Consider the following 26,322-nt stretch of genomic DNA (forward strand, 5'->3'; position numbering starts at 1 on the left):
AGAAAGTTATGCGATAGCCACCTGCCCAAATACTATTACCCCTGACCTAACCTCCCTTCAGACTAACTGTAAATGTTTTCCCAAAGGATACAGCAGCCATCTGATAAGAACAGGTTATTCCTCCGTGTCTCTGGACTTGCTCCAGCTTGCGTGCTCGAAGTTATCCCTCGTCCACACGTCAACATTCTCGTTCCTCCTTCCCCTGGCCGGGATACGTTCCCTCACTCCTGCTGGCTGGGAAGCCGAGTGTCACTGATCTTTGTAATCGATCACACTCTGCTTGTTAATGAGCAGGTAGGAACAAGGACCTCCTGCTCAGCCTCTCCCTCCAGTCCTGCAGGGAGTGAATGGAAATGAAATCAGGCCCGACCCGAGAAAGCAAGTGCCATGTTACCTTTGGCAAGCTGTGGCTTGTCTCAGAACAACCCCTGTTTGTCCCGGAGCAGTTCTAGTATGGTGCATAGAGAGCTTCTCTTTCATGGTTTTGAAATTTGGATAAATAAAAAAAATGCCTTTTCCTTATATAGCTCCGTTCATCTCGAAAGCCCCTGAAGTGCTTTATATGTGGCAGAGGACCTACTTCATCCAACACGGAAGTGCAGTGCAGTGCCCAGCTGGGAGGAGTGTGGGAGCAATTCTGCACAAGCAGCCCAGTGCCCAGCAGGTCAGTGGAGAAGAAAGACATTCCTGCACATTACCAGCTGAGTTAAATGGAAAGTTTAGGGAGGCCAGATTGTGCAAACCCAGAGTGGAGTGTACTCTGAACACTGGGGTTAGCGCCTCTTTTAAATTCACTTTTAGCATGCTCAAAATATTTTAAAAGAACTGTTAGATTGTCATTTGTATGTTCTCCTGCTCCTGTTGGTATGATCAAGTAAATTAGAAAACACAAATTACATGACTAGTATCACTTGCTCAATTGTTATAGAAACTTTATAGCATAGATGAATGAACTTCATTGATCTGTTTTTTTAAATAAGGGTGGTTATATAAAGCACAGGTTCAACCCTTGAATTCACTTACCTCTAACTGTGCTGCAGGCATTTTAGCAGTGCAGTCTGTGAGCAATGGCAAAGAGATCAACGGCACACGTGTTTCTCGTGTCTCTGTGTACCATGACAAGGACCAAAGTGGTGAGACAAGCTGACCAGTGGTGATTTCACACCAATGTGTGTTTCTCTGGTGCACGTTTACGGTGGCTAGTAGTGACGCGCCTGACTCACTGACTCACACCCGCGGGTGGGTGCGGGCTCGTGTTAAAAATAATAGATTTGAGCTCGACTCGGGCGGGTGTGGATCAAAACAAGCCGACCCACGCATCACTAGTGGCTAGCATCAAATTGTGAGACAGAAAGTATGACAGTGTGGCGCAAAAACGAAAAGCACATCGAGCAGCGTGAGGTGGATCTACTTAAAAAGATCCCCAAACTGGTTATTTTCAGGTCTGCTGGATCGTCATCCAGTCAGCCGGAGCCAGATCCGACCCCGAGTTCACGGCTGCCTAAGCAGTACGTATCAAGACTGAATCACCTGGCCCTGGTGTCCATAGAGAGGTTAGAAAACCTTCTAAAGGTAAGAACATGCTTTTTTGTGCATTGCTGTTTGGTTTGTTCCCTGTATCGTTCGTATCTAATCGTAGATGCCGTGTATTGACCGATTTGAGTCTCTGGGCTGCAATGGACTGGCGTGAGTGGGGAGTCCTGTGATTGTTGGTGCTGCTCTTGAAATAATGCGCTCGCCCAGGGTGGTCGCTGGTCTCTGCTGTGCTCATCTTGTTGTTGTTGCATATGGTCGGTCTCAAAGCAAGCGTGCACATGATTTCTGTTGTCAGCTCGCAAATTGGCTGTGAATCTGATTTATGGGTTGCATTGCTGTACTTACATTACAGGCTATAGTAGTGTGTGTGTATTTGGGCTCCCTGTGTACGCGTGTGTTCCCTGCGTGTGCCGCGTCATATTCCGTTTGAATCGGCGGTGGCACCTCTTACTCAGAACGCGTCACTGAATTATTGCAGTATTTTCTCTCGCTTTTTTTCTGGTAATGGGATGGGTAGGCGGGGCCTATGATCACCTTAATCCGCCACTGGCAACTGGCCACATAAACTTGAAAATCAGAGCAAGAAAGAGCTGAAACAATGAGCCAGGGGGGTCATACCTATCTAACTAAAAAAGAATTTAGAAATGGTGAAAAGACCATTTTCAAACAAGTTAGATGAATCTATGAACACTGTTAATCAAATTCTGTCATCCGGATCGAGGGATGTGCAAAGTATGCTGCCTTTTTATTTTAATTAGTTGATTATTAGCAAGAGAGATGTGGTCTGTGCCATAACGGTACTACAAAGATACTGCTAAACCAGCTTTTCTCCTTTGTTTAGTTGTTGAACTCCTACAAAAGATGTTAACTAGGTAGTGTAATGTTCTCCATTCTCAGGGGCTTTTTGCTTTCTTGTGGAACAATAAAACTATTTTTTCAGCAGCCTTTTCACACTCTGGGTAGTGGCAAGAGGGAAGCACTGCTGGGCGTCTTCATCAGGCCCTGCACCACGTGCTGATCGTGGGGTCATGGGTGGTGTGGTAAGGGGCGGACATGAAAATATGCCACAGGGGTTGTCTGTTGGGAGTGCATCTGTGAATACATAAACTAGTGCTGCTGGATCTCACTGTCCTTAATGCTAAATATGAACAAATCTGGACATTTTTATTCACTGTATTTACAACCTTTAAGACACATTCCAAGAATTTTCTGTCCTATGCCATAACGTAGGCGGTGCCCCAACCCTTGTATGTGCTACAGGTGAAAAGGCATTGTTAGATATTTTAGATTATTATCATCATTAGTAAACAGTGATGTTATCAGTGAATATAAAATATATTTTTTGCGGCAGTTCTTATGTATTCTTCAGTTATTGCTTTGGCGCAGGAGGACATTTAATGTATTAGCATGACTGGCACAGAATTGCTGCAAATCCACAGGATGGATAGAGGCTCATATCTAAGATCTAGAGCGGTTTTCCTACCGTCTTAGAACTATTAGCAAAGTGCTTTTCTTAATTTCATTTCCCTTTTTTTCCAGATTATCATGGGAATTGCATTGAATGGTAAAGTTAACATTTGTCCTGAGCATCTGGGGAAACCATGATAAATATTAAGGTTTTGTTTGTTTCTGACCTTTTAAGTGGTAAATATTTTATTTGGCTTTGCAACAGTTTAAAAATCAAAATCAATGTTTTTTTCTCAGTCCTGCAGATGAGTAAAGATATGAGTGCGTTTAAGTCCCCTTGCCATTTTGAAAGCAGTTGCTTCAGTGTTTGTATTTAGTAGAATTATTACACAAACCACATTTTCTCATTGTTTTTGATGCATTGCCCGATCACTTCTGTGTTCTTGCTGAAGATAGAGGGGATTACTTTGTTCCTTTGTCTCAGTTCTCTTTTCTATTTCTTTTCATTTCGTTAGTTTGTGACCCTGCCTGCTAATTATTTTGATCTGGCCAAAGACTGGGCCACTTTTAATGATCCTGACTGACCCCAGAGCAGAATTGGACACACAATGGTTAACACACCCCCTGAAAGAAAGAATCTGAGCTTGGCATTTACCAGTCACAGCTTTGCCTCTGGGGCTGTGTGACAAGGAAGTTGCTGTCAGGTTGGGTGAAATTTCTTTGGACTTCGGTCAGAATATGGCATTGTTCTGCCTTGATGGAGTAGGCCTTTAAGGCTGACAGACCTTTCCAGTGCCTTAATCTCTATTTACCCCCCGTCACCTCCATTCCTGAAAGTGCTGTGAAAAACAGCCTTTAGATGACTGAATTTGTATTCACTATGCATTGTTTAGAGTGATTGTTCATCCTCTGCTATGCCAGCTTAAAAAGTCAAAATCTGAATATTGCTGGAAAAACTGAAATCTGCTTGCTTTGCTCAAGAAAGAAAATTTGTGGTCTTTGTTTTCTGGTATCAGAATCAACATGTATATAAAGCAGTTCAGGAATTCATCCCGTGCTTTTTATTTGTAGTTGTGGTAGTGAACGATTTGCATGGAATGGAAAAGTTGCTAAATGTTCTAAGTGGCATTATCCTGTATGCATAATTGTTTCATTAGTTTTTTTTTCTTTTCTTGACAAAATCGCTAGACGTTTGTGGAAAGAAAGTTTCATCAGTAAAGCTCACAAGCAGAATCTTGTACACCTGAGCTGAGCTATAGACATGCAGAGATCGTGTTTTGAAGTGCAAGTGCAGTGTTTATACAGTAAGTCCCCAAACAAGTCCAAGACATATAAAGTAATAACCCCCTGAGTCCAGGAAAGGTGTCTTCTTAAAGCTTAATAACATGTATCCCTTTAGACACTGCTCTGATTTTGGCACTTCAGCACTTTTTCAATAACCTTGATAATTATCATTTAATATAGTTGTTTGTTTGTTTCAATTATTGCCTAATCTATGGAATACAGAATCACTCTACATTTGAGATTAAAGTCATTTCTATTACTAGTTTTATAGAATGATTAAAAAGTAACTGGGTTTAATTTTATTAAGCTGCCTACTTTTAGTGTTTTCAAATGAGTTTCAGATGAGCCATACAGTTGAGTGTTATTACTGCATTCCCTGTAAACCAGAACACCTCAGTACTCCTGAGTCCATTTAACTCATTTGTATCGACAAATTTGCTTGATAATTCTGCTTTGAAACTGTCTTAAGCACTCAGAGCTGTGTTTAGAGGCTTCACTCAACTTGGTTCTTTGCTGCTGTAGAAGGCTATTTGTTCTTACTTTTGTTGTTTGCAAAGGGATAGTTCACATTTGCTGAAAGGCACATATTCATATTCAATACAAACACAGTAAACCTGCCAGTGTGAGCCCTTTAATAGTTGAAAAATAAGTAAATATTTTTTCTTATTAAAAGAGTCATGTTAAAAGAGGGATGTTGGGGTTTTTTTCAGCCTATGTCTGTTGGCAGGCTGTTCGGTTTACTCTGTTGGTTTGTGCATGTAAAGAGCCTTCTTAAATTGCGCTGCGTTTGCCTTTTGTGCACACAATGGCTGTGGGACTGGCTCTCTGCCAAGCTTCCTCTGCAAACTTTATCAACTCCCCTCGATCCACCCCCCCTCCAAAGAAAAAAGAAAAGAAATTAGGACAAGCATCAATTTAAAAGCAGGTGTCCAGAACTTTTTGAGCACGATAATAAAAAAGAACCTTTAACCCTTGCAATTCTTCAGCCTGGCTGTCTGGCCACTAACCAGGACTTTCATCAGTTTTATTCAGTAAAGCAGAGATTGAAAGATGTCAGTGTGGCTACACGAGCTTTGAAAACTACTTCATAAAGATAAAGCATCATTCAGGGAATAACTGCTGGTTTCAGTTTTATATCTCCAGGGCACAGTAAATTCATTGAAGGGGTAGCACATAAGCTGCCTTTACTTGCAGTTTTATTGCATTCTTGCAAGTTGAATATTCTTATGCAATGTGTTTTTTCTTTGCCATTGTTGTTGTCTGTTCTTCTGTTTATGTGTAAGCGTCCCAACAACTATGGCTACTCCTTAGACACACAATAAGCTCAGTACCACATATAGTATAAGGAGAAACCAAGATTGATAAAACCATCTTCCAGGTCAAGAGACCATACAGACAAAAACTGAATATTGAAAATGGTTTTAAATCGAAAAATGGCATTTCTTGAAAGATTGCACCTAATGGCACACTACAATTCCAGCAGTAGGGAAAATGGAAATCCAGGGCGATGCAGTACTGCATACGAAACAAACATGCAATAAAATAATTTCTCTCTTCAGAAAACACGAGGAAGGTTACACAAAAGATGAGGTTGTGCAGCTGAACAAGCTCATTTTCTTGCTTGAAGGTAATTGATCTGAGAGATGTAAGGTATCATCCTTGACAATAAGGTTTGGCAGCTTGCTCCAGACTCCCATAATCCTTTAGTTCCTTGTCTTCTCTTTTTTTAATTGCGTCTCCCTTAGGTTTCTGCTTTGTTTCTTAATTTTAGGTCTGAAAGTAAAGGAAATGGACAGTCTTGTTGCCAAAGGATGTTGTCATGTACCAATGAAAAGTTTAAGAAAGGAATTTTCAACTTTTTTCTCTGCTTTTTACAGTCATTTACTCTGTTTCCTTTTTTATTTTATTTTATTTATTTTTTTTGCTGCACTGGATAATAATTCCTAAATACATATAGACCTGTATATACACTAGGTGTATTAGCACAGTGTATACAAATCCCATACAGTGGTGAGTAAAATTAATATTACAGTATAGTATAGAATATATTACTATATAATAGAATAGAATAGCAAAGCACTGCCATACTGTTGCTAAATTACAAAAATTCTGCAACCTCTGGAATATATGCATGATTCTTATTTCCTAGTGGTGCTAGAGGACTTCAGGATCACTTCATGTTAAATGCTCCAGTTATTTGATGCTTCAACTCTCCCATTATTTCTCTAGACAGGGAATACCATGTGTTAATATTAGAACAGCATCAAGTACCAATCCAATGAATGCATCCAGAAGGAGGTATGTTCAATGCACACAAAACAAATTCTGGCCTCATAATGTCATGGAGGTTTATGATGTGAATAACCAAACCTATATCAGTTCCTATACAGTATTTCATTGCTCCAGATCTTTTGCACCATTTATTTTATTCAAAGACAATGGTTCATCTGACAGAATGACAAATTGCTTCATTCACACATTTAAGCATAACCAGTTACTTTTATGGTTTATAGTCACTAGAAAAATAAGTGTTTTCCTTTTACTGATGATGAATAAAAAACAAGTTTCATTGGCACAACGCAACAGCTCAGTGGCTCTGTACCATTGTTGAATTTTCAGAGTCTGGACTGCTCTCCATTGAAGCTCCTCTCTGCCTTGTGCTCTGGTTTTGAAGCCTCTTTAAAGGCTTAGACCTCAAAAGTAAACAACTTTTTAAAAAAGCATTCCACAACGCTTTCAGCATTCAAAAACAACAAGCCAGGAGTGGATTTTTCAATTGAAAGGCTTCTTTATTTGTTTAGAAAATACAAGGCTTTAAAGGACAGACATCGCAATCATCGTCATTTATTAGTCATCATCAGCATCAAATGTTTTATGGTGCGTTCTGTCAGCTGGGCTCCATGATTCCTTGTTTTCTCCCATGTGAGTCTCCTTCAGCTCTGGTTTCTGTCCTAATCAGGTTGATAGCTTGCTTACTCTAGCACAAAGGTATGTAGAATATTACTTTACTATTTAAACTATTTTCTTGAATTTACAAATTTCTATCATGTTTAACCAAACAAAAATTCTCTTGAATAATAATAATAATCAATAATGTTCCTCCAGTATGAGGAAATATCCTCCACTGATAGATTGATCCAATTAATTACATTTAATCCGTTAATGGTTTGTTAATTGCAGCAACCAGTATATAAACAATTTAGAAAGCAGGTATTTGAAATTAATCCTCACTCGTTATTTTAATTAAGAAGCATTAGAGGTTCGGTGGAACATAGTCTGCAGATACAAAAGAGTGCCGACAGACATTGAAAACAGTTGACTTTGAAGATATAATTAAAAGTGTTTTATAACTCCCCTTCTATAGTTGCGAGACAAACGTTTTTTCCCTTATCATTTGCACACCACTGTTCAAACTCAGTTTTATGGTGGGTTGGAAGCTATTTGCCCTGTGTATTACATCCATCATGCATGCAGAAGGCTTTAAAGCACAAGTCAATGGAGTGTGCACTTATCTCTGGCCTGTCAACACTTCTGTGTGATTAGGCTGTTGCCCTGTGTGGGCTTCTAGCCTGGAATACCTATCTGTGACTGGCTATCTCTCAGCAAACTGTCTCCCTGCTCTGTCCTGGGGGACGTGTGTGTGTTCCTTTGAGGCCTCCATTCTTCTAAGACCTATCAGGATGTGTTGTAGATTTGCAAAACCAGCCTCAAAGGAGAACCTCCATGTAGGTGGCGAACTAATTTGATTTGCCTGCTACTGCACTCAGAAGGCCTTATTCCTGATTGTTTCGGGGGCATGTGGGAATTCAGTGTGCAAGTGAAGAGATTATCCATGAGATCTATCGGGTTACAGACTCTACTATATCTCCGTTTTCACTGTTCCGCAGCAGGAGAACCACGGAGCAGGGAGGAGTACTTCCTGGGTTACTTCTTATCTAAAGGAGGCAGTTGTAAGCTTTTAATGTAATGCTTCGCTTCTACGTCTGCCTTGGCTACCCTTGTAAGATCAACATAATTGTAAGATCACAGCTAATGTTCCTCATACTGACAAATTGCCTAATTCATTGTACTGGGTCACATATAAGTACCTCTTTAGTTTTTAGTTTTTAAAATCTCTTATTTAACCAGATAGGTCAATCAAAAAAAATTGAAACACCATTAATACGGTGGGATAAGATCAGATCACTTTATTGGCCATATACAATTTCTTGTATTAGTAATTTGTCTTTTTGCATACTCCAACTTGCTCTCCATGAGACACACAGACAGGGAGAGAAGCTTGGGGCCAGAGCGCAGGGTCAGACATTGTACAGCGCCCCCGGAGCAGCTGGGGTTAAGGGCCTTGCTCAGGGGCCCATCGGAGTAGGATTCCTCTGCGGCTTTATGGGAGCAATTGGAGTGAAATAACCTGTGTCCTAACACTAAAGTTCAGAAATGTTCTGAGTTTACTTTCTTTTTTCAACTGACATAGTTTTGAGGTTATTTTAATCAACACCATGTTCTGTCCATCCATTTTCTTACCTCTTTGTCCAATATGGGGACACAGTGAAGCCACATCCTATCCCAGCAAGCAACAGGCACAAGGCAGGGTACACCCTGAATGGGACGCCAGTCCACTGCAGGGCACACACAGATAGAGACATAGACACACACTCGCACTCAGGGCCATTTTTTCCAGAAGTTAAATTAAATGTCTTTGGACTGTGGGAGGAAAGGAGGACTTAGAGGAAACCCATGTTAACACAGGAAGAACATACAAACTCCACAGACAGCACACCAGGTCCTGAATTGATCCCAGGCTCTCACTGATGCGAGGCAGGAATGCTGACCACTGTGATAACGCACCACCCTACCCTAACTTCCAAAATGTTTTAATATTTATTTGGATCTAATTATGAAATTTGAATATTTTGATTGTGAAATAGTGTGTTGTTGTGATTTTTAAATTGTTGATTTGTAAATCATGGAAATTGAGCTTTTTTTTCTTTTCCTAGTCAGGCAACAAAAGAAGCCTTTCTGTTGAGCAGAAGGTTAACGCTCAGGTGGTGTCAGGTGAAATAGGCTGTCTTTGTGCTGATGGCTTTCTGCACTTAGTGAAATTGATGTGTGTTGGGGAGGCTAGGCTGAACAACTATTTGCTCACAACAGAGTGGAGTCAGCATTAACCCCTGGGCCACTAATATTTTCACTCAAATGTTAATGTGGTTTGAAGGATTTCAACATTGATGATGTTCAAGGTGTTTTTTTTAACTGGCAGACGCAGGGCTAGAAAAACTGCTTCAGTTTCCATTTTTATTTGTATATTCTTTCATACAGTACATGACAAATTGTGTTGGTGGACCAGTAGGTGGTGCTGTTCCTCTGGTCTGGAATTTCCAAGCCAATTCCCCAGTTTAGGACACTCTGCTGTCGTTGAAGATCTTGCTGGCCTCCCCAAAGTTCCCCACTAATTTGACTGTGCTCTTATATTTTGTGCTTTGGAATGCCATATAGCTCCAAAGAATTGTACAAAATCAATAAAACAAGATAAACATTCTCTTGTTTACTGGTTTTTATATCCTCATCATACTTAGTGCAACATGTCTACTAAATCCTGTTAAGTCATGTTGGTATTTTTCTGAAACTGTGTTAATTCACAGAAATGAAATTGATATGGTGTCCACAGGGTATCACAGTCTCTTCTCTTTTTAAGGCATAAAATATTTCGTTTTTGTGCATGTTCCTGCATTTGGCTTTCTTTTTTGTTTTTTTATGCCAAAGTGAGCATTTTTCTTGCATGTTTTTACATTCAGAATTGTTTGGATACCAGTGCTTCCTATAGTCTCAGACAATATCAACAGTTTTGGATTTGGATAGGAAGTTTGGGATTAGATTGGATAAGGAAAGCACATCCAGGAAGAAGCATCTGTATATACGGTTATTAAGACTGGAAAATCAAAAATGACAGTTTCCCAGTGAAGCGCGAACAGAAATGAATGTTAAATGGAATTCACCTTCCTCCTCCAGTCAGGATCTTGGGCTGATTGCTTGCTGTACTTGTTCCGATGATGTGATTTGAACTTTTGAGCCCTGTGCATAAATTAAAAATAAACAGACATTCTCTTTAATAACTTTAGCCTGGTCATAAAATCTGTTAACAGCTGCAGCTGTTTACTGACCAGAGGGGTATGTTGAAATGTAAAGCTTGTAACCAGAATATTTTCTGCTTTGTGTTATAAATATGATTGATAAGAGTCAACGTGAATAAATAAGAGCAGAAAGAAACACATTCATCTACAATTGCACATCCTGGGCTGCAGTGCAGTGGCTGAAGACAGCAGGTCTTTTTGTAGTGCTAGTGCAAACATTAAGCACGGTTGTAAAAATGTTGCTCTATAAAGTTAAGTGTTGCAGGCTACAAAGGGCAGACAATGCCAGCCTTTGTAATGCCACACTCCGCCAGGGGTGTGTGTCCAAGTGACTGCAGTAAAAGAGCCCTTGCTTTGTATCTTTTATTAATTGCTATCATAGAGACGCCACTCAGTACAGTTCTTGGCATTCGCCGACTAGATGTGGTGAATTTGTGTTAAGCGAAGGCAATCCTTCTTCCTGCATCTCCAGGTTTAACCATTAACAAACTTGTCAGGGTGCCTCTCCCTCCCCAGCTAGGATAATAATCTGTGTGTTTAGTCCAGTGCTTTAGTCAGAAATTCCTACAAGAGACACAAGCCTATTTATCAGAGAGAAATGATTAGATATTGGTGAAAGGATTTGAGTCAACAGTGCAGCAGGTGTGGAACGTTTCAACTGCTGCAAATGGCTCTTCTCCCATGATTTTATAGGTAATAAATGAACTGCAAAGGCAAAATCTTTTGCTTGGGATTTATTCTTTGTTAAGAACAGAGTGCGGCATATGTGCAGTCCTCGGGGAAAATGTGAAAGCTGAAGTAGGGAAGCATTTGGCTCTTGTAATGTTTAGCAAGCAGACTGAGAGGAGGTGAGACTGAAGCACGATCATGGGTGCAGATTCATCTGCAGCAATGATTTGTTTGTTCTGCTGCTACCAGTTGGCTGAAATGTAAGGGGAGCCGTGGTTAGGGTTCTGAACTTGTAACTGCAAGATTTTGGGTTGTGGGTTCAAATCCAAAGTCCAGTGCTGCTGTTGTATCCTTCAGCGAGTTACTTCACCCCAACTGCTCCTGTGCAATACCCAACTGTATGAATGAGCGCAAATGTAAGTAGCTTTGGATAGATAGCTGTGGATGTAAAAACAATAACAGAGTCACAGCAAGCCAAGTACCACAAAAATAGCAACAGGTACTGAGCAGAGGTACAGGCGGAGCTGTGGCACTGTGGCTAAGGATCTACGCCTGTGGCTGGAAGGTTGCCGGTTCAAATCCCGCAGCCAGCAGAGGAATCCTACTCCATTGGGCCTCTGAGCAAGGCCCTTAACCCCAGCTGCTCCACAATAGCTGACCCTGCGCTCTGACCCCCAGCTTTTCTCCCTGTCTGGGTGTCTCATGGAGAGCAAGCTGGGGTCTGTGAAAAGACAAATTCCTAATGCAAGAAATTGTATAGAGCAAATAAAGTGATGTTATGTTATGTTACTGGTGCCGCCATTATCAGTGGCAATGCTCCTCTCCAGGTGTGTAGCATATAATAAATAATGCAGCCCACTGATGTGCTCTCCTGGTCCTGGAGGGCGTCTCTGTCTGGTTCCCAATGCATACTATTGAAATAATTGTTCTCTTGCTTAGTGTACATTACCACAGTCTCTAGGTCTTTACCCTGAAACGTGGCAGACTGTGGCCCTCCTGGATCTGAATGCAGTTTTCTTCACTCTTTATTCAAAAGAGGATGTAGGGTTTATCTGGATCTATACTGTGTTGATGCAGTTAAATTAATTTCAAGTTATGCAAAATTAAGAACATGCAGTTTGATAATGCCAAAATCACATTCTTGTTTTCATGTTAGAGAAACGTAATCTCTTGGAAATCTATTGTCCAATACATTCCCCTCACATACTGTAGCATGTCAGTGATGTTTTACTAGATATTCCACATTAATTCCATATTAAGCAGACAAAGTATCCTAAATCCTTTGAGGAAACTGATTGGAATCTTATATAAACTGAATGGAGTTTTTTTTTTCATTGGGAAAGCATGAGTGGAGATCATGTTTGTGAGATCATATCAGTGCAAACAAGGGATTTCTCAATACTCTTTAATCAATGTTTTCTGCATTGAATGGCATTATGTTTTGAAGACATAACAGTACAATGTGTTGTGTTACTGTAAACAGAAGGAATAACGACACTCCGGAAGGAGATGTGTCCCAGGATGTTCACTGAGTATTTAGACATGGTGAGAGACAGAGCCAGCCTTCTGAACCACAGGATGAGGAGGCTACAGGGGTATCTGTACTGGTGGAAGAGACATTTGCTTATGGTATACGGTATATAGCTTTTGAGAAATGACTTTGGGAATAATTATGATTTGGGAATGATATAATTAAAGCTTTGGTGAAGAGTGGCTTAGTTGTCACTATCCCTCTCAAGCTTCAGTTAAGAACTCCATTTATAATGAGTACCAGAAAATAAACTTGCATTTACCCAAGCCATTTTGATGAATCCACACTAAGCTGTAAATAGTTGTGAAGACAATAGATTACATTTTCTTGGTTCCAAAATATGAAATATTAGACTTTTTATGTTTCTGTGGTGGGCCACATGGTAGCACAGTGATTGGCAGTGATTGGCATTGCTGGATTCAATTAATGGGGTGCTATCTGTGTGGAGGTTGTATGTTCTCCCCATGCACATATGGGTATCCCCCAGGTGCTCCAGTTTCCTACCCCTGTAGGTTGATTGGTTTCTGGGAAAACTGGCCCCTGTGTGAGTGTTTGCGCGTCTATGTTTGTGTACCTGTACCTCAGTGGCCGTTGCCAAGCCTGCTCCTGGAGTACAGCCCTATAAAAGGTCACCATTAAGTCACCAGTTTCGAAAGGCTTGAAAAGAGTTTCTTGTGATCAGCTGCAGCTAAATGTGTTAAATGATGTAATTTACTGATTGTTATAAACAAAAAACCTCCTGCCTTCATGAGCTGAGAAGTGTTCTGAAGCTTAGAAATCAATGATTTAGGGAGGTCTATAAAATTTCCTGGACTGGGGCTCTCCAGGGCCAGGGTTAGACTGATGCTTTCTGGGATGAATGATTGTTTAATAAGCCTGGAAAAGGCATCGCTGGTAAATAAGTCTATAACAGTTTAAATTTTAATAATACTACTTTATAAAATAGAATGACCTTAATTTGCAACATGTCTGCGGCTGTATAGGAGTCTCTCACATCTGTGGATGTGCCAAATGTATCTTTCAAGAGCTTCACCTTTCACCTCCCTTGTAGCAAAAAAATATATTTTTCAATAAGCAAGCTTGCGAGGCTTTGTGAGTGCAAGGCCTCTTTTATCCCTGGAACCACGCTGTGACTCCTGAACCGAGGAGCTGTTTTTCTGTGGTTGTGCTCAAGCGACTCGTTGAAAGACACACGATAGGGTGACTTCTCTAGCTGGAACACAAACGAGCACGCATGCTAACGGGACGTTTCAATGGTGAAAAGGAGTGGGGCTCCAGTCTAAAGCCGTGTGCCGACTTTAAACCGTAGAACAACAGTCATTGAAAACACCTGGGGGGGTCATGTTGTTCTAGTCTGCCAATCTTTTACATCTTAACTGGAGGGGAAAAAAGGGAAAGAGCCTAAGAAACCAGTCTAACCTGCTGCATTGCCAGTCTCAGCCCATCCCTTCCTAATCTTCTTACTCCTGTGTGCACCCTAATGCAGAACAGGCCACTAGACGGTAACTAATCTGATTAAGACTGAGGAATTCCTGCTTCTTCTTCTTCAGGTCCCACTCAAGATGCCATTTTCATGGCTGAAAGGGAGAATAGAATCTGTACAGGTTGGCCTTTGTGTATCGCAGCAAAGCAGAAAAAAAGTCACAGGTTTCTAATCAGGACGGTGCAATTAGATAATTTTTTTTAATTTAATGATTAAAACTTGAGCGAATTGTTTGGTGTTCATCTGTGGCGGTGGACTGATGGGCGGAAGGTTGGCTGTAAATCAAAGAATTAGTCATCTGAGGGAACTGGAACAGGCCACGATTATTAATTGCTTATTTTGAGGTTAGTACAACTACCTTAAGGTTGAGTGAGTGGTGATGATGTGCCAGTTTGTGTTGCGTTTAGGACTATATTTTGAAAAACTGTTAGTCGAGGAAGGGGATTGAGCATCTAACAGACTTAGTACCAATATGCCCTTCATCACCACGTTTTTGATATGCGAGACAAGTTTGAAATCACAAATACTGGTTGATAAAGAATCTGCAAATAGCTGTTTGAAAAGAGATTTGAATTTATGCAATAGCAGCACAAGATGCAATCATGCCTGCCTTTAGCAGTGGAGATTTCCTGGTTGCTATCGCCACGATTGAAGAAGATCTGTCTGTGAGGGAAGAGGTTGTCAATTGACAGGGTGATCAGGTTCACGCCTCAGCACTGCCAGAATTATGCTGAATTAGAATTATGATCATTTAGGTCATACAGTACCTCATTCGACTTTAGTATTGCTTTCATTTTGAAATTGTGTTATGATACATTCTGAAAACCTATTGATGTTGGATCATTACATTTTGCCCTATATTTTTTAATATTTACTTTAATGTTTGATATGTGTGTTTAAAATACTTAATTAAGACCATTAATACTTTATTAAAATTTGCAATTGAAAAAGTGGTTTCACAGTGAACAGCTAATACTACATTATATACTTATAACTGTTGGAAATTTTGATTGCAAAGACCACATACCTTTTAAGTCCACATATTGCAAGACAAGCCCCTACAATATGTTGACTTAGGACAAAACCCCTTTTTCTGTCCACATTACCTTTAAAACATTAGTGGAGCAATTCCTTAAAAGGCTCTTGTGAAAAACCCCTAAACATCTGAGAATAAAAATGAAGTTGGTGTGAAATTGAACTAACAGCAGATATTTTTCTACTTCCAACCCTTTATTTCAGCTGTGGTTTCACTAAAAGGGATAACTCCAGTCTGTTCCCTTCCATAAGTAAATAAAACGGATCTATGTACCGTGAATTGGCCTCTGTGATAGGAAACGCCGGGCAAACACAAATATGATAAAGCAAAGCGGAACTTATTGCTCACAAGTTTTGTGAGCTTTGTATCATTACAGTTTATTCAGCACTAAACCAACAAGATATGATTTACCCTCACTACTGACTTGAGGCGATAGAGGGATATACTAATGATTGTTTGCCTCAGGGCACACGTCCTAAACCACTGTAGTCTGAGGAGATTTTCAGTTAGATAAAGGAATGGAATTCAGTCATGAATTGGTGAGGAAGGGTGTGTGTGTGTGGCAGGGGGGCATACAGTGTTTGCCAGCATCAGTCCAACAACCTGACAGGTGTGTTGCTGAAGTACAGGAGGCATATTCACGGTATGTACGTCTTGAAGATGAAAGCTAGGCTCCTGAACTCTCCCTCCCAGCACACCGGTCAATAACTTTATTTCTTTATTGGCATGTGGCATCTTTGCTTTTATGTGCACAGGTGGGCTGCTGTGGGTTGCCTCTTTTTCAATACAAAGGTTTCCTTTAACAAATGGCTGTGCAATGACTTTCTCCATTTTCATCTTCATTGCTGATTGGGGTTGCTCTTTATACTTCAATAGAAACTAAGCGATGGCCATTAAGGTCGAGTTCCTTAAAAAAATCAAGATTACCTGCACGGGAGCCACAAATACTAGGTGTATTTTGCAGTTCGGATTTTTCTGGTTCTCATGGCTCATTTTATTCCAGTTCACCCTGTAAAATAATAAAAAAGCCATGATTACCGAAACTCTTTGTTCAGATTATCTTGCTCTGTGAAAGCCCATTTCCCTGTGGAGATTGTTTTTTGCATTGATCATATAGAAGTACACAGTGCTGGTTGGAGCAGCTGGTTTGGTTAGAAAGTGATGGGAATGATGTGTGTTGACTATATTATTCGTGTTTGCAGTCAGCGGGTCTTGTGAGTCTGGGTGGGGACTGACATACAGTAAACGGACATCACGGTTGGTAGAAATCCCTTGCTCTACTGAAAGAGAGCTGGAGAGGTTCTGTTTCACCCGTGTAATAAAAATGGTGTGCGACGAAATTGTTTTAGCCTTTTTTATTAGTCTGAGTGCCCATGGGTACTGTTCCTTAAAAACCAATCAATAAAATATTTATTTAAAAAAAAAGGATAACAGTATTATCCTTAGTGACCCCTGCGACCCTGAATCAGATGAAAAGGTCAGAAGATGGGTGGATTATAATAATAACATCACTTTATTAACCCTTTACAATTTCTTGCATTAGGAATGATCTTTTCGCATACCCCAGCTTGCAGGAGTCTGGAATGTGCTACCCATCCATTTTGTTAAAACTGATACCCTGACACAGCCAATCAAGCTATATGGATAAAACAGCCTTCTGTCCTTTAAACCCTTTCTTATGTGCTTATGGGGTCTGATACCAAATGAGGAAACTTACCAAGACCTTAGTACTGATCTCTATGATTTTAGAAAGTAATTGTGATAGAGATAAGCAGTGCATTCAGAATTAAGTCAACTAATTTATTCTTATTTACTTGGTGATACAACCCTGTAAAATACCTAATGCTTTAGGTAGGCATAGTGTCTTTATTATAATTAATTGAATTATTTGGATGGAAATTCAGTCTCGATTGCATGAGAGTCCATTTGTACCAGTAAAGGTTTAGATAAAAGCTACAAGTTGGTCATAGTTAATCATTGTCATTGAGGTACAGTATATAATACACTACATATTCTTTTTCATCATGTATATCACTTATTTGTTAATGGGTGCATTGTTGTGTTAAATGTATTGTGTAATGTGTTATGACTTTTACCAGCCTGCAAATCAAATTTTCCAAATAGGACAATAAGAAGTATAATACCTGACAGACCATATTAGTTAACATTTATAAATGAGAACCTTGCTAAGTAAAATATTCAACTGTTTTACATAACCAAAAAGCCTTTGACATATATATTTTCTGCAAGTGCAATATGTTGTTGGTTGACTATAAATTATAAAAGAGAAAAGGTAAGTGAAAATACTTGAAAAGTAGCTATACACAACTAAGTCTCAGGAATTAGTTGTGTGTGGAATTCATTTGTTTGACACATTTCTACCTTTCAGGCTGGATAAATCTTGTATTTGCCCAGGCAGTTGTTTGAAGCAGGAATCAGTTATAAACGCCCTTCTGGTTGATGTGTAACATTCAATAATCCTAGTAATGTCATTTCAGTAAAGCAAGGAAGACTAATTGCACTCAGTGTTTGATTAATGCAGCTCACATTCAAAAGAGTAACGCTGTTGCCACAGGCTGGATTAAACTCAGTATTTTTTTAATCACTAAGAAGAATGTTCTTGCTCCTGAGCATAAGTGACTGCAGGCAGTTTATTTTCACTTGTCATCACAAGTACGGTGTACCTGTGACCCGCAGAGTGCCTTGTTGCAAAGGAATGCAGTTAGGGAACATTTCTTTAAACCAACAGTCTACATAAGCATGGGTATAACTAGAAAAATGCTTCCGTTAACCCATGTCTATCGTCGTTTAGTTAACTCCTGTACTAATTTAACTCCTCAACAAAAAAGGATTTAAAGGAATATGCGTCAGCAGTGTTGTTCGTTGACTTGTTCCAGGGACCCACCACTCTATGTGTAAAGAAGAGTTTCTTATTCCTGGTGCTGATTGCACTTAAAGAGGAACCTACGGAAAACAATTGCACAGAGAAACCACAACTAATGGTGTATTTACTGAAAAAGGTACAGAAGGAATTGAAGCCAGGAGCCACATTTACTATAATGAAAGTAGCCTGAAATGAAACAACGATCATCCTGAAATGCAGTACTGTACTTTAACCGTTATAAAGCAGGCACTATCAACATCTTTTCCTTAGTGGAATTTTTAAAATTCAAAAGCCCCCTGTGATTATTCCTCAACAATTTTGTATTATTTTTATACACACTGAATTGAAAAACAAGTTTCAAGCTTTAATCATTACAAAACTCCAATAGTATGTCGCTTTTACATTTTGTTTAGTAAGATTGTTTTTGTGTTGATTTTCATTTCACATGTACCCTTTGGTGCTTGTACATACTGATATCCAGTAATTAAGAAGCATGATTTGATCTATAGAATTAAAAAGGTATGATTTATGTTTCTCAGAGTTTGATTCCATTTGCTGTCCATATTGTTTCTGTTAAAAAAGTGAAAATGTTTGTCAAGGGACATCTGTCAGGGAGGAGTGTTAAAATCCGAGTTAGGAAAAGAGTCCTTGAATATGATTCTTATAGGATCAGAAAAATCATGGGACTCTGGTTTTCAATTCCACAAGGTCTGAATTTATCTTTCTCACAATCCCTGAATAATTGCCATTGGGTTTGGTTTTCAAAACCTTCTTTTTGTTGCTGTGTGCGGGTCAGTGAAGAACTCCAGGAAAAGCTGAAGGAGAGACGGAGCTCGGTCAGAGGGAAAAGGAAGCGGTCCAGGTTTTATCTGCGTGAACAGCTCTGCAGCTCAGCTGTAGGGGATACTGTGCTCCGAAGCGCTCAGGTGTGAACACTGAGCTGGGGGCTGCAGTGTTGTGTCCCATGTCCAGCTGCTACAGGGGAAGTGGCTGATTAATAGCAGGTTTGGAGAGAGAATACTGGACATCCTTTTGCATACTGTACATTCTTTTCATATTCAATGCACTATACATTCTAGGTGGTTATTTACACTACACTATTTTAAATGAAACAACATTAATTCACTTAAATCGAAAATTGAATCTGCTACTGCTGTAGCTCCTGTCAGATTAGCTGTTGTTCAATTTGCATGGTAAAAAATGTATTATTTTAATGACCTTAGAATTCAGGAGACATTTTTCAAATGTGCCAACTTGGTTTGAATAACAACAACTTTCCTACTGTTTTAACTTTTTTGCTGTATATCCTTGGGACTGACGAAGGCATGTTTGAGCAAAGAATCCTGGGAGGGAAAGGCCCAAAGGTGATTGTTGGTGTTCGTCTTCATCACCAGGAAACAAAACAAGCTGTGTCATTCTTTAGCTCCAAATGTGTGTTATCTTCTTGTCTTAAGTACATTGGTTTAAGGAACTGTGTTCATGCACTTTGCCATAATTCCTGGCCAGTTGACACTCTGTTTTTTTGGATTACCATTCATCCCGAATTTGGACTTTCATTTTTATGCCTTTGTCTTTAAAAGTTACAGTGCATATATGTGTTTATGTTGAAATACATGGATTAAATGCTGCAAAGAAAAGATGTGTGCAAAAGTTAATATAAAGTAACCACCCTAGATTAAAATCGACCCAGACCTTCTTTAAATGACATTTTTTTCCATAGAAACTATGGAAATGCAGGTGCTCCAAACCCTCTATCAATGTATGGTTTCTCAGCCAATTCAAACACCCATGTTAATCATTTTACTATGTAAATGGGGATTCAGTTTGTTTACTAGAAGAAAACCTCCAAATTACAAACCAGATTTCAATCAGAAGGCCAAACCAGTTTTGTTTATTTTTACAGAGGTACTGGTCCTTTATTTGAATTTGCTAAACATTTTGTAATCACCATAATTCCTTAAAAAAAACAACAACAAACTATTGAAATGGCAGAATCAGCTGAATGCTGAATATTTTGAAGTCAGTGCGGAAGAGTCGTCCAATAGTTTTGTTTGAAAGGGACCATCTGTTCAGTGTGACAGTAATAAAGTGAGGTTTTTCTGGGACATTAATTCATTAGACCCCAGTGTTAATGATGTGGCAAGATTCTTCAATGGGCAGCATGCATCTTCAAGTAGAAAACACACAGCCTCATCCCTTGTCTGTAGAGGAATGCCTCCAGTTGCAGTGTGTTCGCTCCATAGCAAAAAGCATACGATTAGAGTCCTGGAATTCTTCTTGGGATTGTCTGGGTTTCTTTTATTTTGAACAATCAGAAAAAAAGCCAAGGATGAACTTTTCATGGCAATTAGGGAAAAATAAAACAAGCCTTCAGTACTCATAAACATTAAAAAAAACATTTAAAAAAAAGAATTTTGAGAATGGAGGCGTTCACCAACTTGGTTTTCCACCTGCTTTTTCCTAACTTTCTTAGTTTAATTGGATTCATGAGAACATAATCCCATGCCAAAATGTAAGATCTTCCCAATTGTTTGCTAACCAGAGTTTACCACTTTCAGAATTTGGGAATAACAGCTCTACTTGTGTGTGGCCTCACAGCTCCTCTTCTGGGTTCTGATTTTGATTCAGGCCTGGGGTGCTTTCTGGGTGGAGTGAGCATGTTCTCCCATGATTTAGTGTATTTTTACCAGGTGCATCAGTTTCCTCCTACATCCAAAGATGCTGTTCATGCTCATATCTAAACTGACCACCAGGTGTGTGCAATCAGGTGGGCAGAAGTGGTGTGCAGGCTGTGGTCTTGCATTGCGCACATTGTCCAGCACGAGCCCGGTGGGCTCTGGGACATAGCGACACTGAATTGAGCTAAGCAGTTATTGAAAATGGATCATAAAGTGATTGTCTCCATGTGCACCCACAACCCTGAAAATCTATGTTGTACAGAATGTGCTCATCTTTATTTTGGGAAGTTTTGGAACAGAAGAGCATAAAAATGCTACCAGAGAGACAAGTTTTTGGTGTTATGGAAGATGTCACATAGTAATGAATCAAAAGCTCTTATAATTACTGTGTCTCTTAAAGTGATAATTGCCCCCAAGTAAAGGAAAGACTTTGGGCAAGATTTTTCTTTTCTTAGTTTTTCTTAATGAATAATGAATTCAACTCAGGTAGGACAAGCAAATCTAAAATGTTTGCCTTATTCTTCCATTAAAATAATGATAATGTTTGAATAAAAGATTTAGATATTTTTAATTGCTTCATCGTAATTGCACGGTTCATTACGAGACAAAATGCATTCTATTCATTTCATTATTTAGGTTTAGGTTTATCCGAAGTGTAATGTCAATAAACTAGCATAAAAATTAGCATTGCCAAAGAAAAGGAAGAAACAAAAATGGTTAATATAATAATTAACCCTAATATGATCATTGAAAAAAATGCAAGGGAAGCTGTTGTTGAAACAAATCTCTACCACACATGGACCAGCCCTCCCTACAGCTGGTGCTAGAGGCACTGGGACAGTATGGAGCAGTGGCTGTGGCTCTGGGCTCAGGGCAGCACGGGGATAGACACAACCCGCAGCGCGAGGGGACAGGAAGCGCCGGCCGGCGGCGGCGGTAAGGCACGTGCGTCTTCTCTCGCTCCCAGCTTGCCAGGAGCCAGGGTGGGGAAGGGCACGGGGGCCCAGCTCTATACATGTGTGCAAATATCAAGTTCCTATCGATAAAGCATCAGGTGCATAAACTAATACTAGCAATCACAAAGGAGCTGGAATTTCTGATATACAGTAAGTGCCTTCACTCCAATTGCCAGCAGTCAGAGTCAGTAAACTGAACATAATTTTGAACTACTCCTACAAATTCCAAATTTCCAATATCATAAATACACCCTACAAATGCAGACGGATTTCGCAGAGACGCGTTCCATAGCCACATGGCAGAATTAGTGATATTTCGTATTGATTCTATAACATCATGGTGGATGATCTGAAGACCAGTCAAGAGGCTCAGCTGAAGAGAGGACTTCTTGTGATGTTTTGAAGTGGTGCATCTGCCTATTAATTTTACAGTTTAGTATGTATTCATACAGTATTTTATCAAGATGTGTATGATGGCTGACTATTTCTCCATACTGTATAATCTACCATGATTTAACTCTTAAGTCACTACGCTTTTCCCCTGGGGGCTCACAGTAAACATTTTCATGTGCTTTTAGGAACTGGTGGAACTGAATCATGTCTCAGTCTATCTCAGCTGCTTCGGACGGACAAGCTAGACTGTTCATATTGGCATTTCAGGTGCTTGTAGTACAGATCACTGACACCTGGAAGCCAGCAGACACAGAGCATTATTTTTTCTCCACCTCACTTATTGTCCTATTTCTTTACCTTCTTTTCCTTTTCAGATGCAAATCTTACTTTCAGCATTCAAGTCATTTAGAAATGGAAATAATTTGCAGTTATGTCCCGAGGCACCTATCACATAAATCTCAAGGGTGCAGCTATTGAACTTTCCTTAAATTGTACGCTACATTCCTCCATAAAACTGACAGTCTTCCCTCTTCTCCTCGAGGCTTGGCATTTAGTCATTTGCAATTTCCTTCCAGGCTGCCTGCACCACGGTCTACACTACAAGAGTGCAGAGGAACCTGAACAAGGCAAAGATGACATGGTTTGAAGGCAACTGGCCTTTTAAAACCAACAAAAAGCTGATGAATCATTTTATGTCATCTCTATTTGGGAAAAGTAAAATGAATTATAAGGCTTTGTTTGAAGAATGAGAAAGTATGAGATACTTGGGTCCAATATCAGCTTATTCCCACAGAATCAGTTTAAGACCAGCTTTGATCTGTCTTCAGAAAACACATTTAGAAAATGTGGCACTTGAAAAGAGGCCTTCTAAAGCACACCTCGGGTTATTAAGAGAAATAACACCTGACAAAAATTGGGGATTTGAAAGAAACAATGAGAGGAAAAAAAAATACTCAGAGCAAAGAGAATTCCTGCAGTGATTCAGACCTGGACATATGAATTGGAAAGCCAGCAAGTCCACCGTTTGGTAGAAGGCAGACTTTTCAACACAAAGAGGCTATTATGGTGCTATTATGGGCTGTACGATTTCGACTTCTCATTTCATAAGTACTTTGAGAAAAATTTGATTTAGCATTAAAGAATCCTAAAAAAAACGAATTCAGGTAAGTTGCCTAATGAGCTGTCCTTTGTAAGAATGAGGTATTAATGAAACTTTCTCACATGTCGTTTTCAGAAATACCTGAATCTGTCCTGCTAAATCCTTTCATGTTACCAGAAAGAGCCCTCTACTGTGGTTTTAATCAGACCCTTAGATACACTAAAAGCATTTAAATCTTCCTAAAAGAAGGTAGTTTTTTAGAAACCCAAACTGAAAAAAGCTACACAAAGACAACAGATTGAAAACCCTAAACCCTAAAGGGAATGGAAAATCACATTCTGTTTGTAACAATGCGTTTCTACAATACTATATAATGGAAAGGAATGCAGGAAAAATAACATGAATGTTTTGCTCCTCTTTGAACCCAGTAATGCTTTGAAGGATGAGTAAGCAGTGGCTTTGATTTGACAACTTTTACTTCTCTTATTTTTTCTAATTTTGTTTGGAGAAGAATAATGGACTTTGAACACGGATTTGCAAAAACAAATTGCGGGTTTTGAATATTATTCTGAAGTGGATAGGGGAGAGTTTGTCTTTTAAAGCTTGAACTTTGGTGAAGTGGAAGGGTGAGGGTGTGTTTGTGTAGTACTTTTAGAGTGAGAAAAATATTTTTTGTCAGTTAATAGCAATAGAAAAATGAAGGAATTATGTATGGAAAAGAATGTGGATTGCCTGTAGGGGTAGGATAATTCATCCCTTTTAGCTCTTGTAAATACTAAACTTTTGAATGGAATATCTTTGAGCTGATTGGGTTATGTGTGGTTTCAAAAACATTGTGATTCTTAAATGTTAATAAACATTAAAGTGATTAAAGTGCATGTTTCTTAAAGTAATTTGTTATGGTCGTTGAGAATTCTAATTATAGCATTCTTAGAGTTAAATGTAAAAATATTTAAAACCATTACAGTTACGTCACAGTACAAGTACATAACAGTATACATCAACTACCTATGGTTTAGTAAACCTACAGTACAATGTGTTTGATAAAATATGTAATCTAGCCTATTTGAGTTAAAGTAGGGAGCTGTGTCAGCATGTGTAGGCTGTAAAAGAACAAGTAAAGGTTTATTCCATGTTTCTTTTCTCTTCTTCTCAGTACGGAATAAACCTTTACTTGTTCCTATTTGAGTTAAATGTAGTCTGACATCATAATATGCTGTATGTAGTTGAGCTACTTCAGAACAATATAATTTCTAAATATTAAAGTGGTAGTTCTAAGAACTATTATCACAATTCTTATATGATAAGATTTAAAGTGCATTTACCAGATACTGTTTGAAGCATGACATATGACATATTAATATAAAGTATTAAATAAATACAAATTAAATTATAAAATAAACTGGAGATGACATTGTACTAATAAAACATCTTAGTATTTTAGACTCTTTGTTGTGGAAATCCAATTTATCCAAAATGTAGGACACTTAACCACACTATCCCCAGAGGAAAACACAGAGACCTGTGGTTAAAGCAAAAACCCACAGCAGCAGAACACTTTGACTCCTCTGCTCTTCTTAGTGCAGTCCTGTCACAGGAAAGCAGCGAGGAATTGTACCACTCCTGTGCCAGCTAGCTTCTTTCTGCCTTCTGAAGGAGAGGGTTTTGGGGCTGGGTTGTGAAAAAGTATTTCCCTCAAACCAAAAAATAAAGCTTCTTGTCCCGGGCCCCCTGTACGTCAGCTCCCTATGAAAGCAAGGCCTTACACTCGAGCTTATTAACTCAATAGCTGTAACCGTTTAAACTGTTTAAACATTTGCTCGACTGCAAGATTGCCATTTAACAACTAGCATCCATTTTAATGGAAACAGCTGGCTATTTTGTTTTGCTTTTTCCTTTTTTTATGATTAAACCACACAGGCTTCCTCCTGTGTGTCCAAAACTAATATTGACTCTTTGAAATTTGTTGACTGTTTTCTTTTTGATTGTGTTTATTATTTCATGGCATTATTAATGTCACCCTTTAGTTTTTTTGCTCATGGACGGCTCTGATTTTCCAGGGCCAGTGTCTCTTCCTCCCCTGTGCCAGGAAGGAGGACAGAACGCTGTGTATCTCTACCCCTCTCTAGCCATAAACTGTGTTTGCCTTCCCTCCTACAGCACAATAGCAATCTTTCACCCTTACCAGCAACATTTTCCCTATTTTTTTAGATCTGTACAGCTTATGCAAATGTGCCCAGGCCTGAACAGAGGTGCAGTAGAGAACAACAGACTAGCACACAGAGGGAGCTGGCAGGGGTTTCCCACAAGGCTGCCCGCGTACAGCCAGGAAGGGGCTGGTTTCATTCAGATCCAAACTTACCGTGAAATGTTGTTAAGCTTGTTTTACACAGTGTAACCTCCCTTCCATTTGAACTGCTCTCCATGGCACTGTGGGGACAGGAGGGGATGGTGAGCGGGGATCTGGAAGTGGAGGCTAAGAAAGGCCCCTGAATTTGTCTCCTCTATGAGCGTCTGGTTCTGCTTTCCTATCTCAAGAGATCATCTCAGGTCGTCATCTGAAAAACGCTTGTTGTTCAGTTCAAAACAGGCAGGCCTCCTTAGGTGTGATGTGTAGTGGCAGATGTAAAGCAAATGAAAATATCACATCAGCTGCAGCTCTATTGGTGGGGGGAGGGCTCTTCACTCATCTCTGGTGGGTTGTGGGTTCGAGTCCCCACTGCTGCTGCTGTTGTGCTTTGAGTGAGGTTCTGTACCTGAGTTGTACCAAACCCCCCAGCTGTAAAAATGAGATCCAGCATTGCTGGGGGGGTCATCCTGACAACGGATTCTGTTGGGGGGGGGGAGTTCCGTGCTCTCAGTCCGCATAATGCTACGGAAACACGGAAACACGGAAACTCGGGTCCATTGAGCCAGCACATGTACGTTTGAGATACGGAGGTCTAGTTCTCTCAAATCTGTGTTTACTATTCTAATTGTTCATTAGACATGCTGCATATAGGCCTTTTAGAAGGGCTGTATATACTGTATGCTGCACATCTTTGTTTCAGAAGGGATTTCAAACAGTCTATTTGCTGTGTCTAGGAAACAATTTAAAGTCATACACAAAATCACGGTTTCTACAGTACATGCTCATAACTGGTGTCAAGAACTGGAACAAGTTGATGGTTCCATGTGAGATTTCTTGGATATATTTTATCAAAGTGAAAACAATTTAGTGCCATTTTAGGTGACTGTT

The 26,322-nt window shown here is 39.6% G+C and overlaps 1 long non-coding RNA gene across 1 annotated transcript in view; it reads left to right on the top strand.

Moving 5' to 3' along the window:
• LOC148645457 (uncharacterized) overlaps positions 1-26,322 on the top strand; it is a 111,323-nt gene that overhangs the window by 19,980 nt on the left and 65,021 nt on the right. Inside the window, exons 2-3 of the long non-coding RNA XR_015928068.1 lie at positions 528-664; positions 1,443-1,572. This is a non-coding gene — a long non-coding RNA (uncharacterized LOC148645457). The remainder of the gene's footprint in view (positions 1-527; positions 665-1,442; positions 1,573-26,322) is intronic.

The sequence above is a fragment of the Lepisosteus platostomus genome, chromosome 18 (genome assembly GCF_059453375.1).
Source record: "Lepisosteus platostomus isolate fLepPlt1 chromosome 18, fLepPlt1.hap1, whole genome shotgun sequence".
NCBI lineage: Eukaryota > Metazoa > Chordata > Actinopteri > Semionotiformes > Lepisosteidae > Lepisosteus > Lepisosteus platostomus.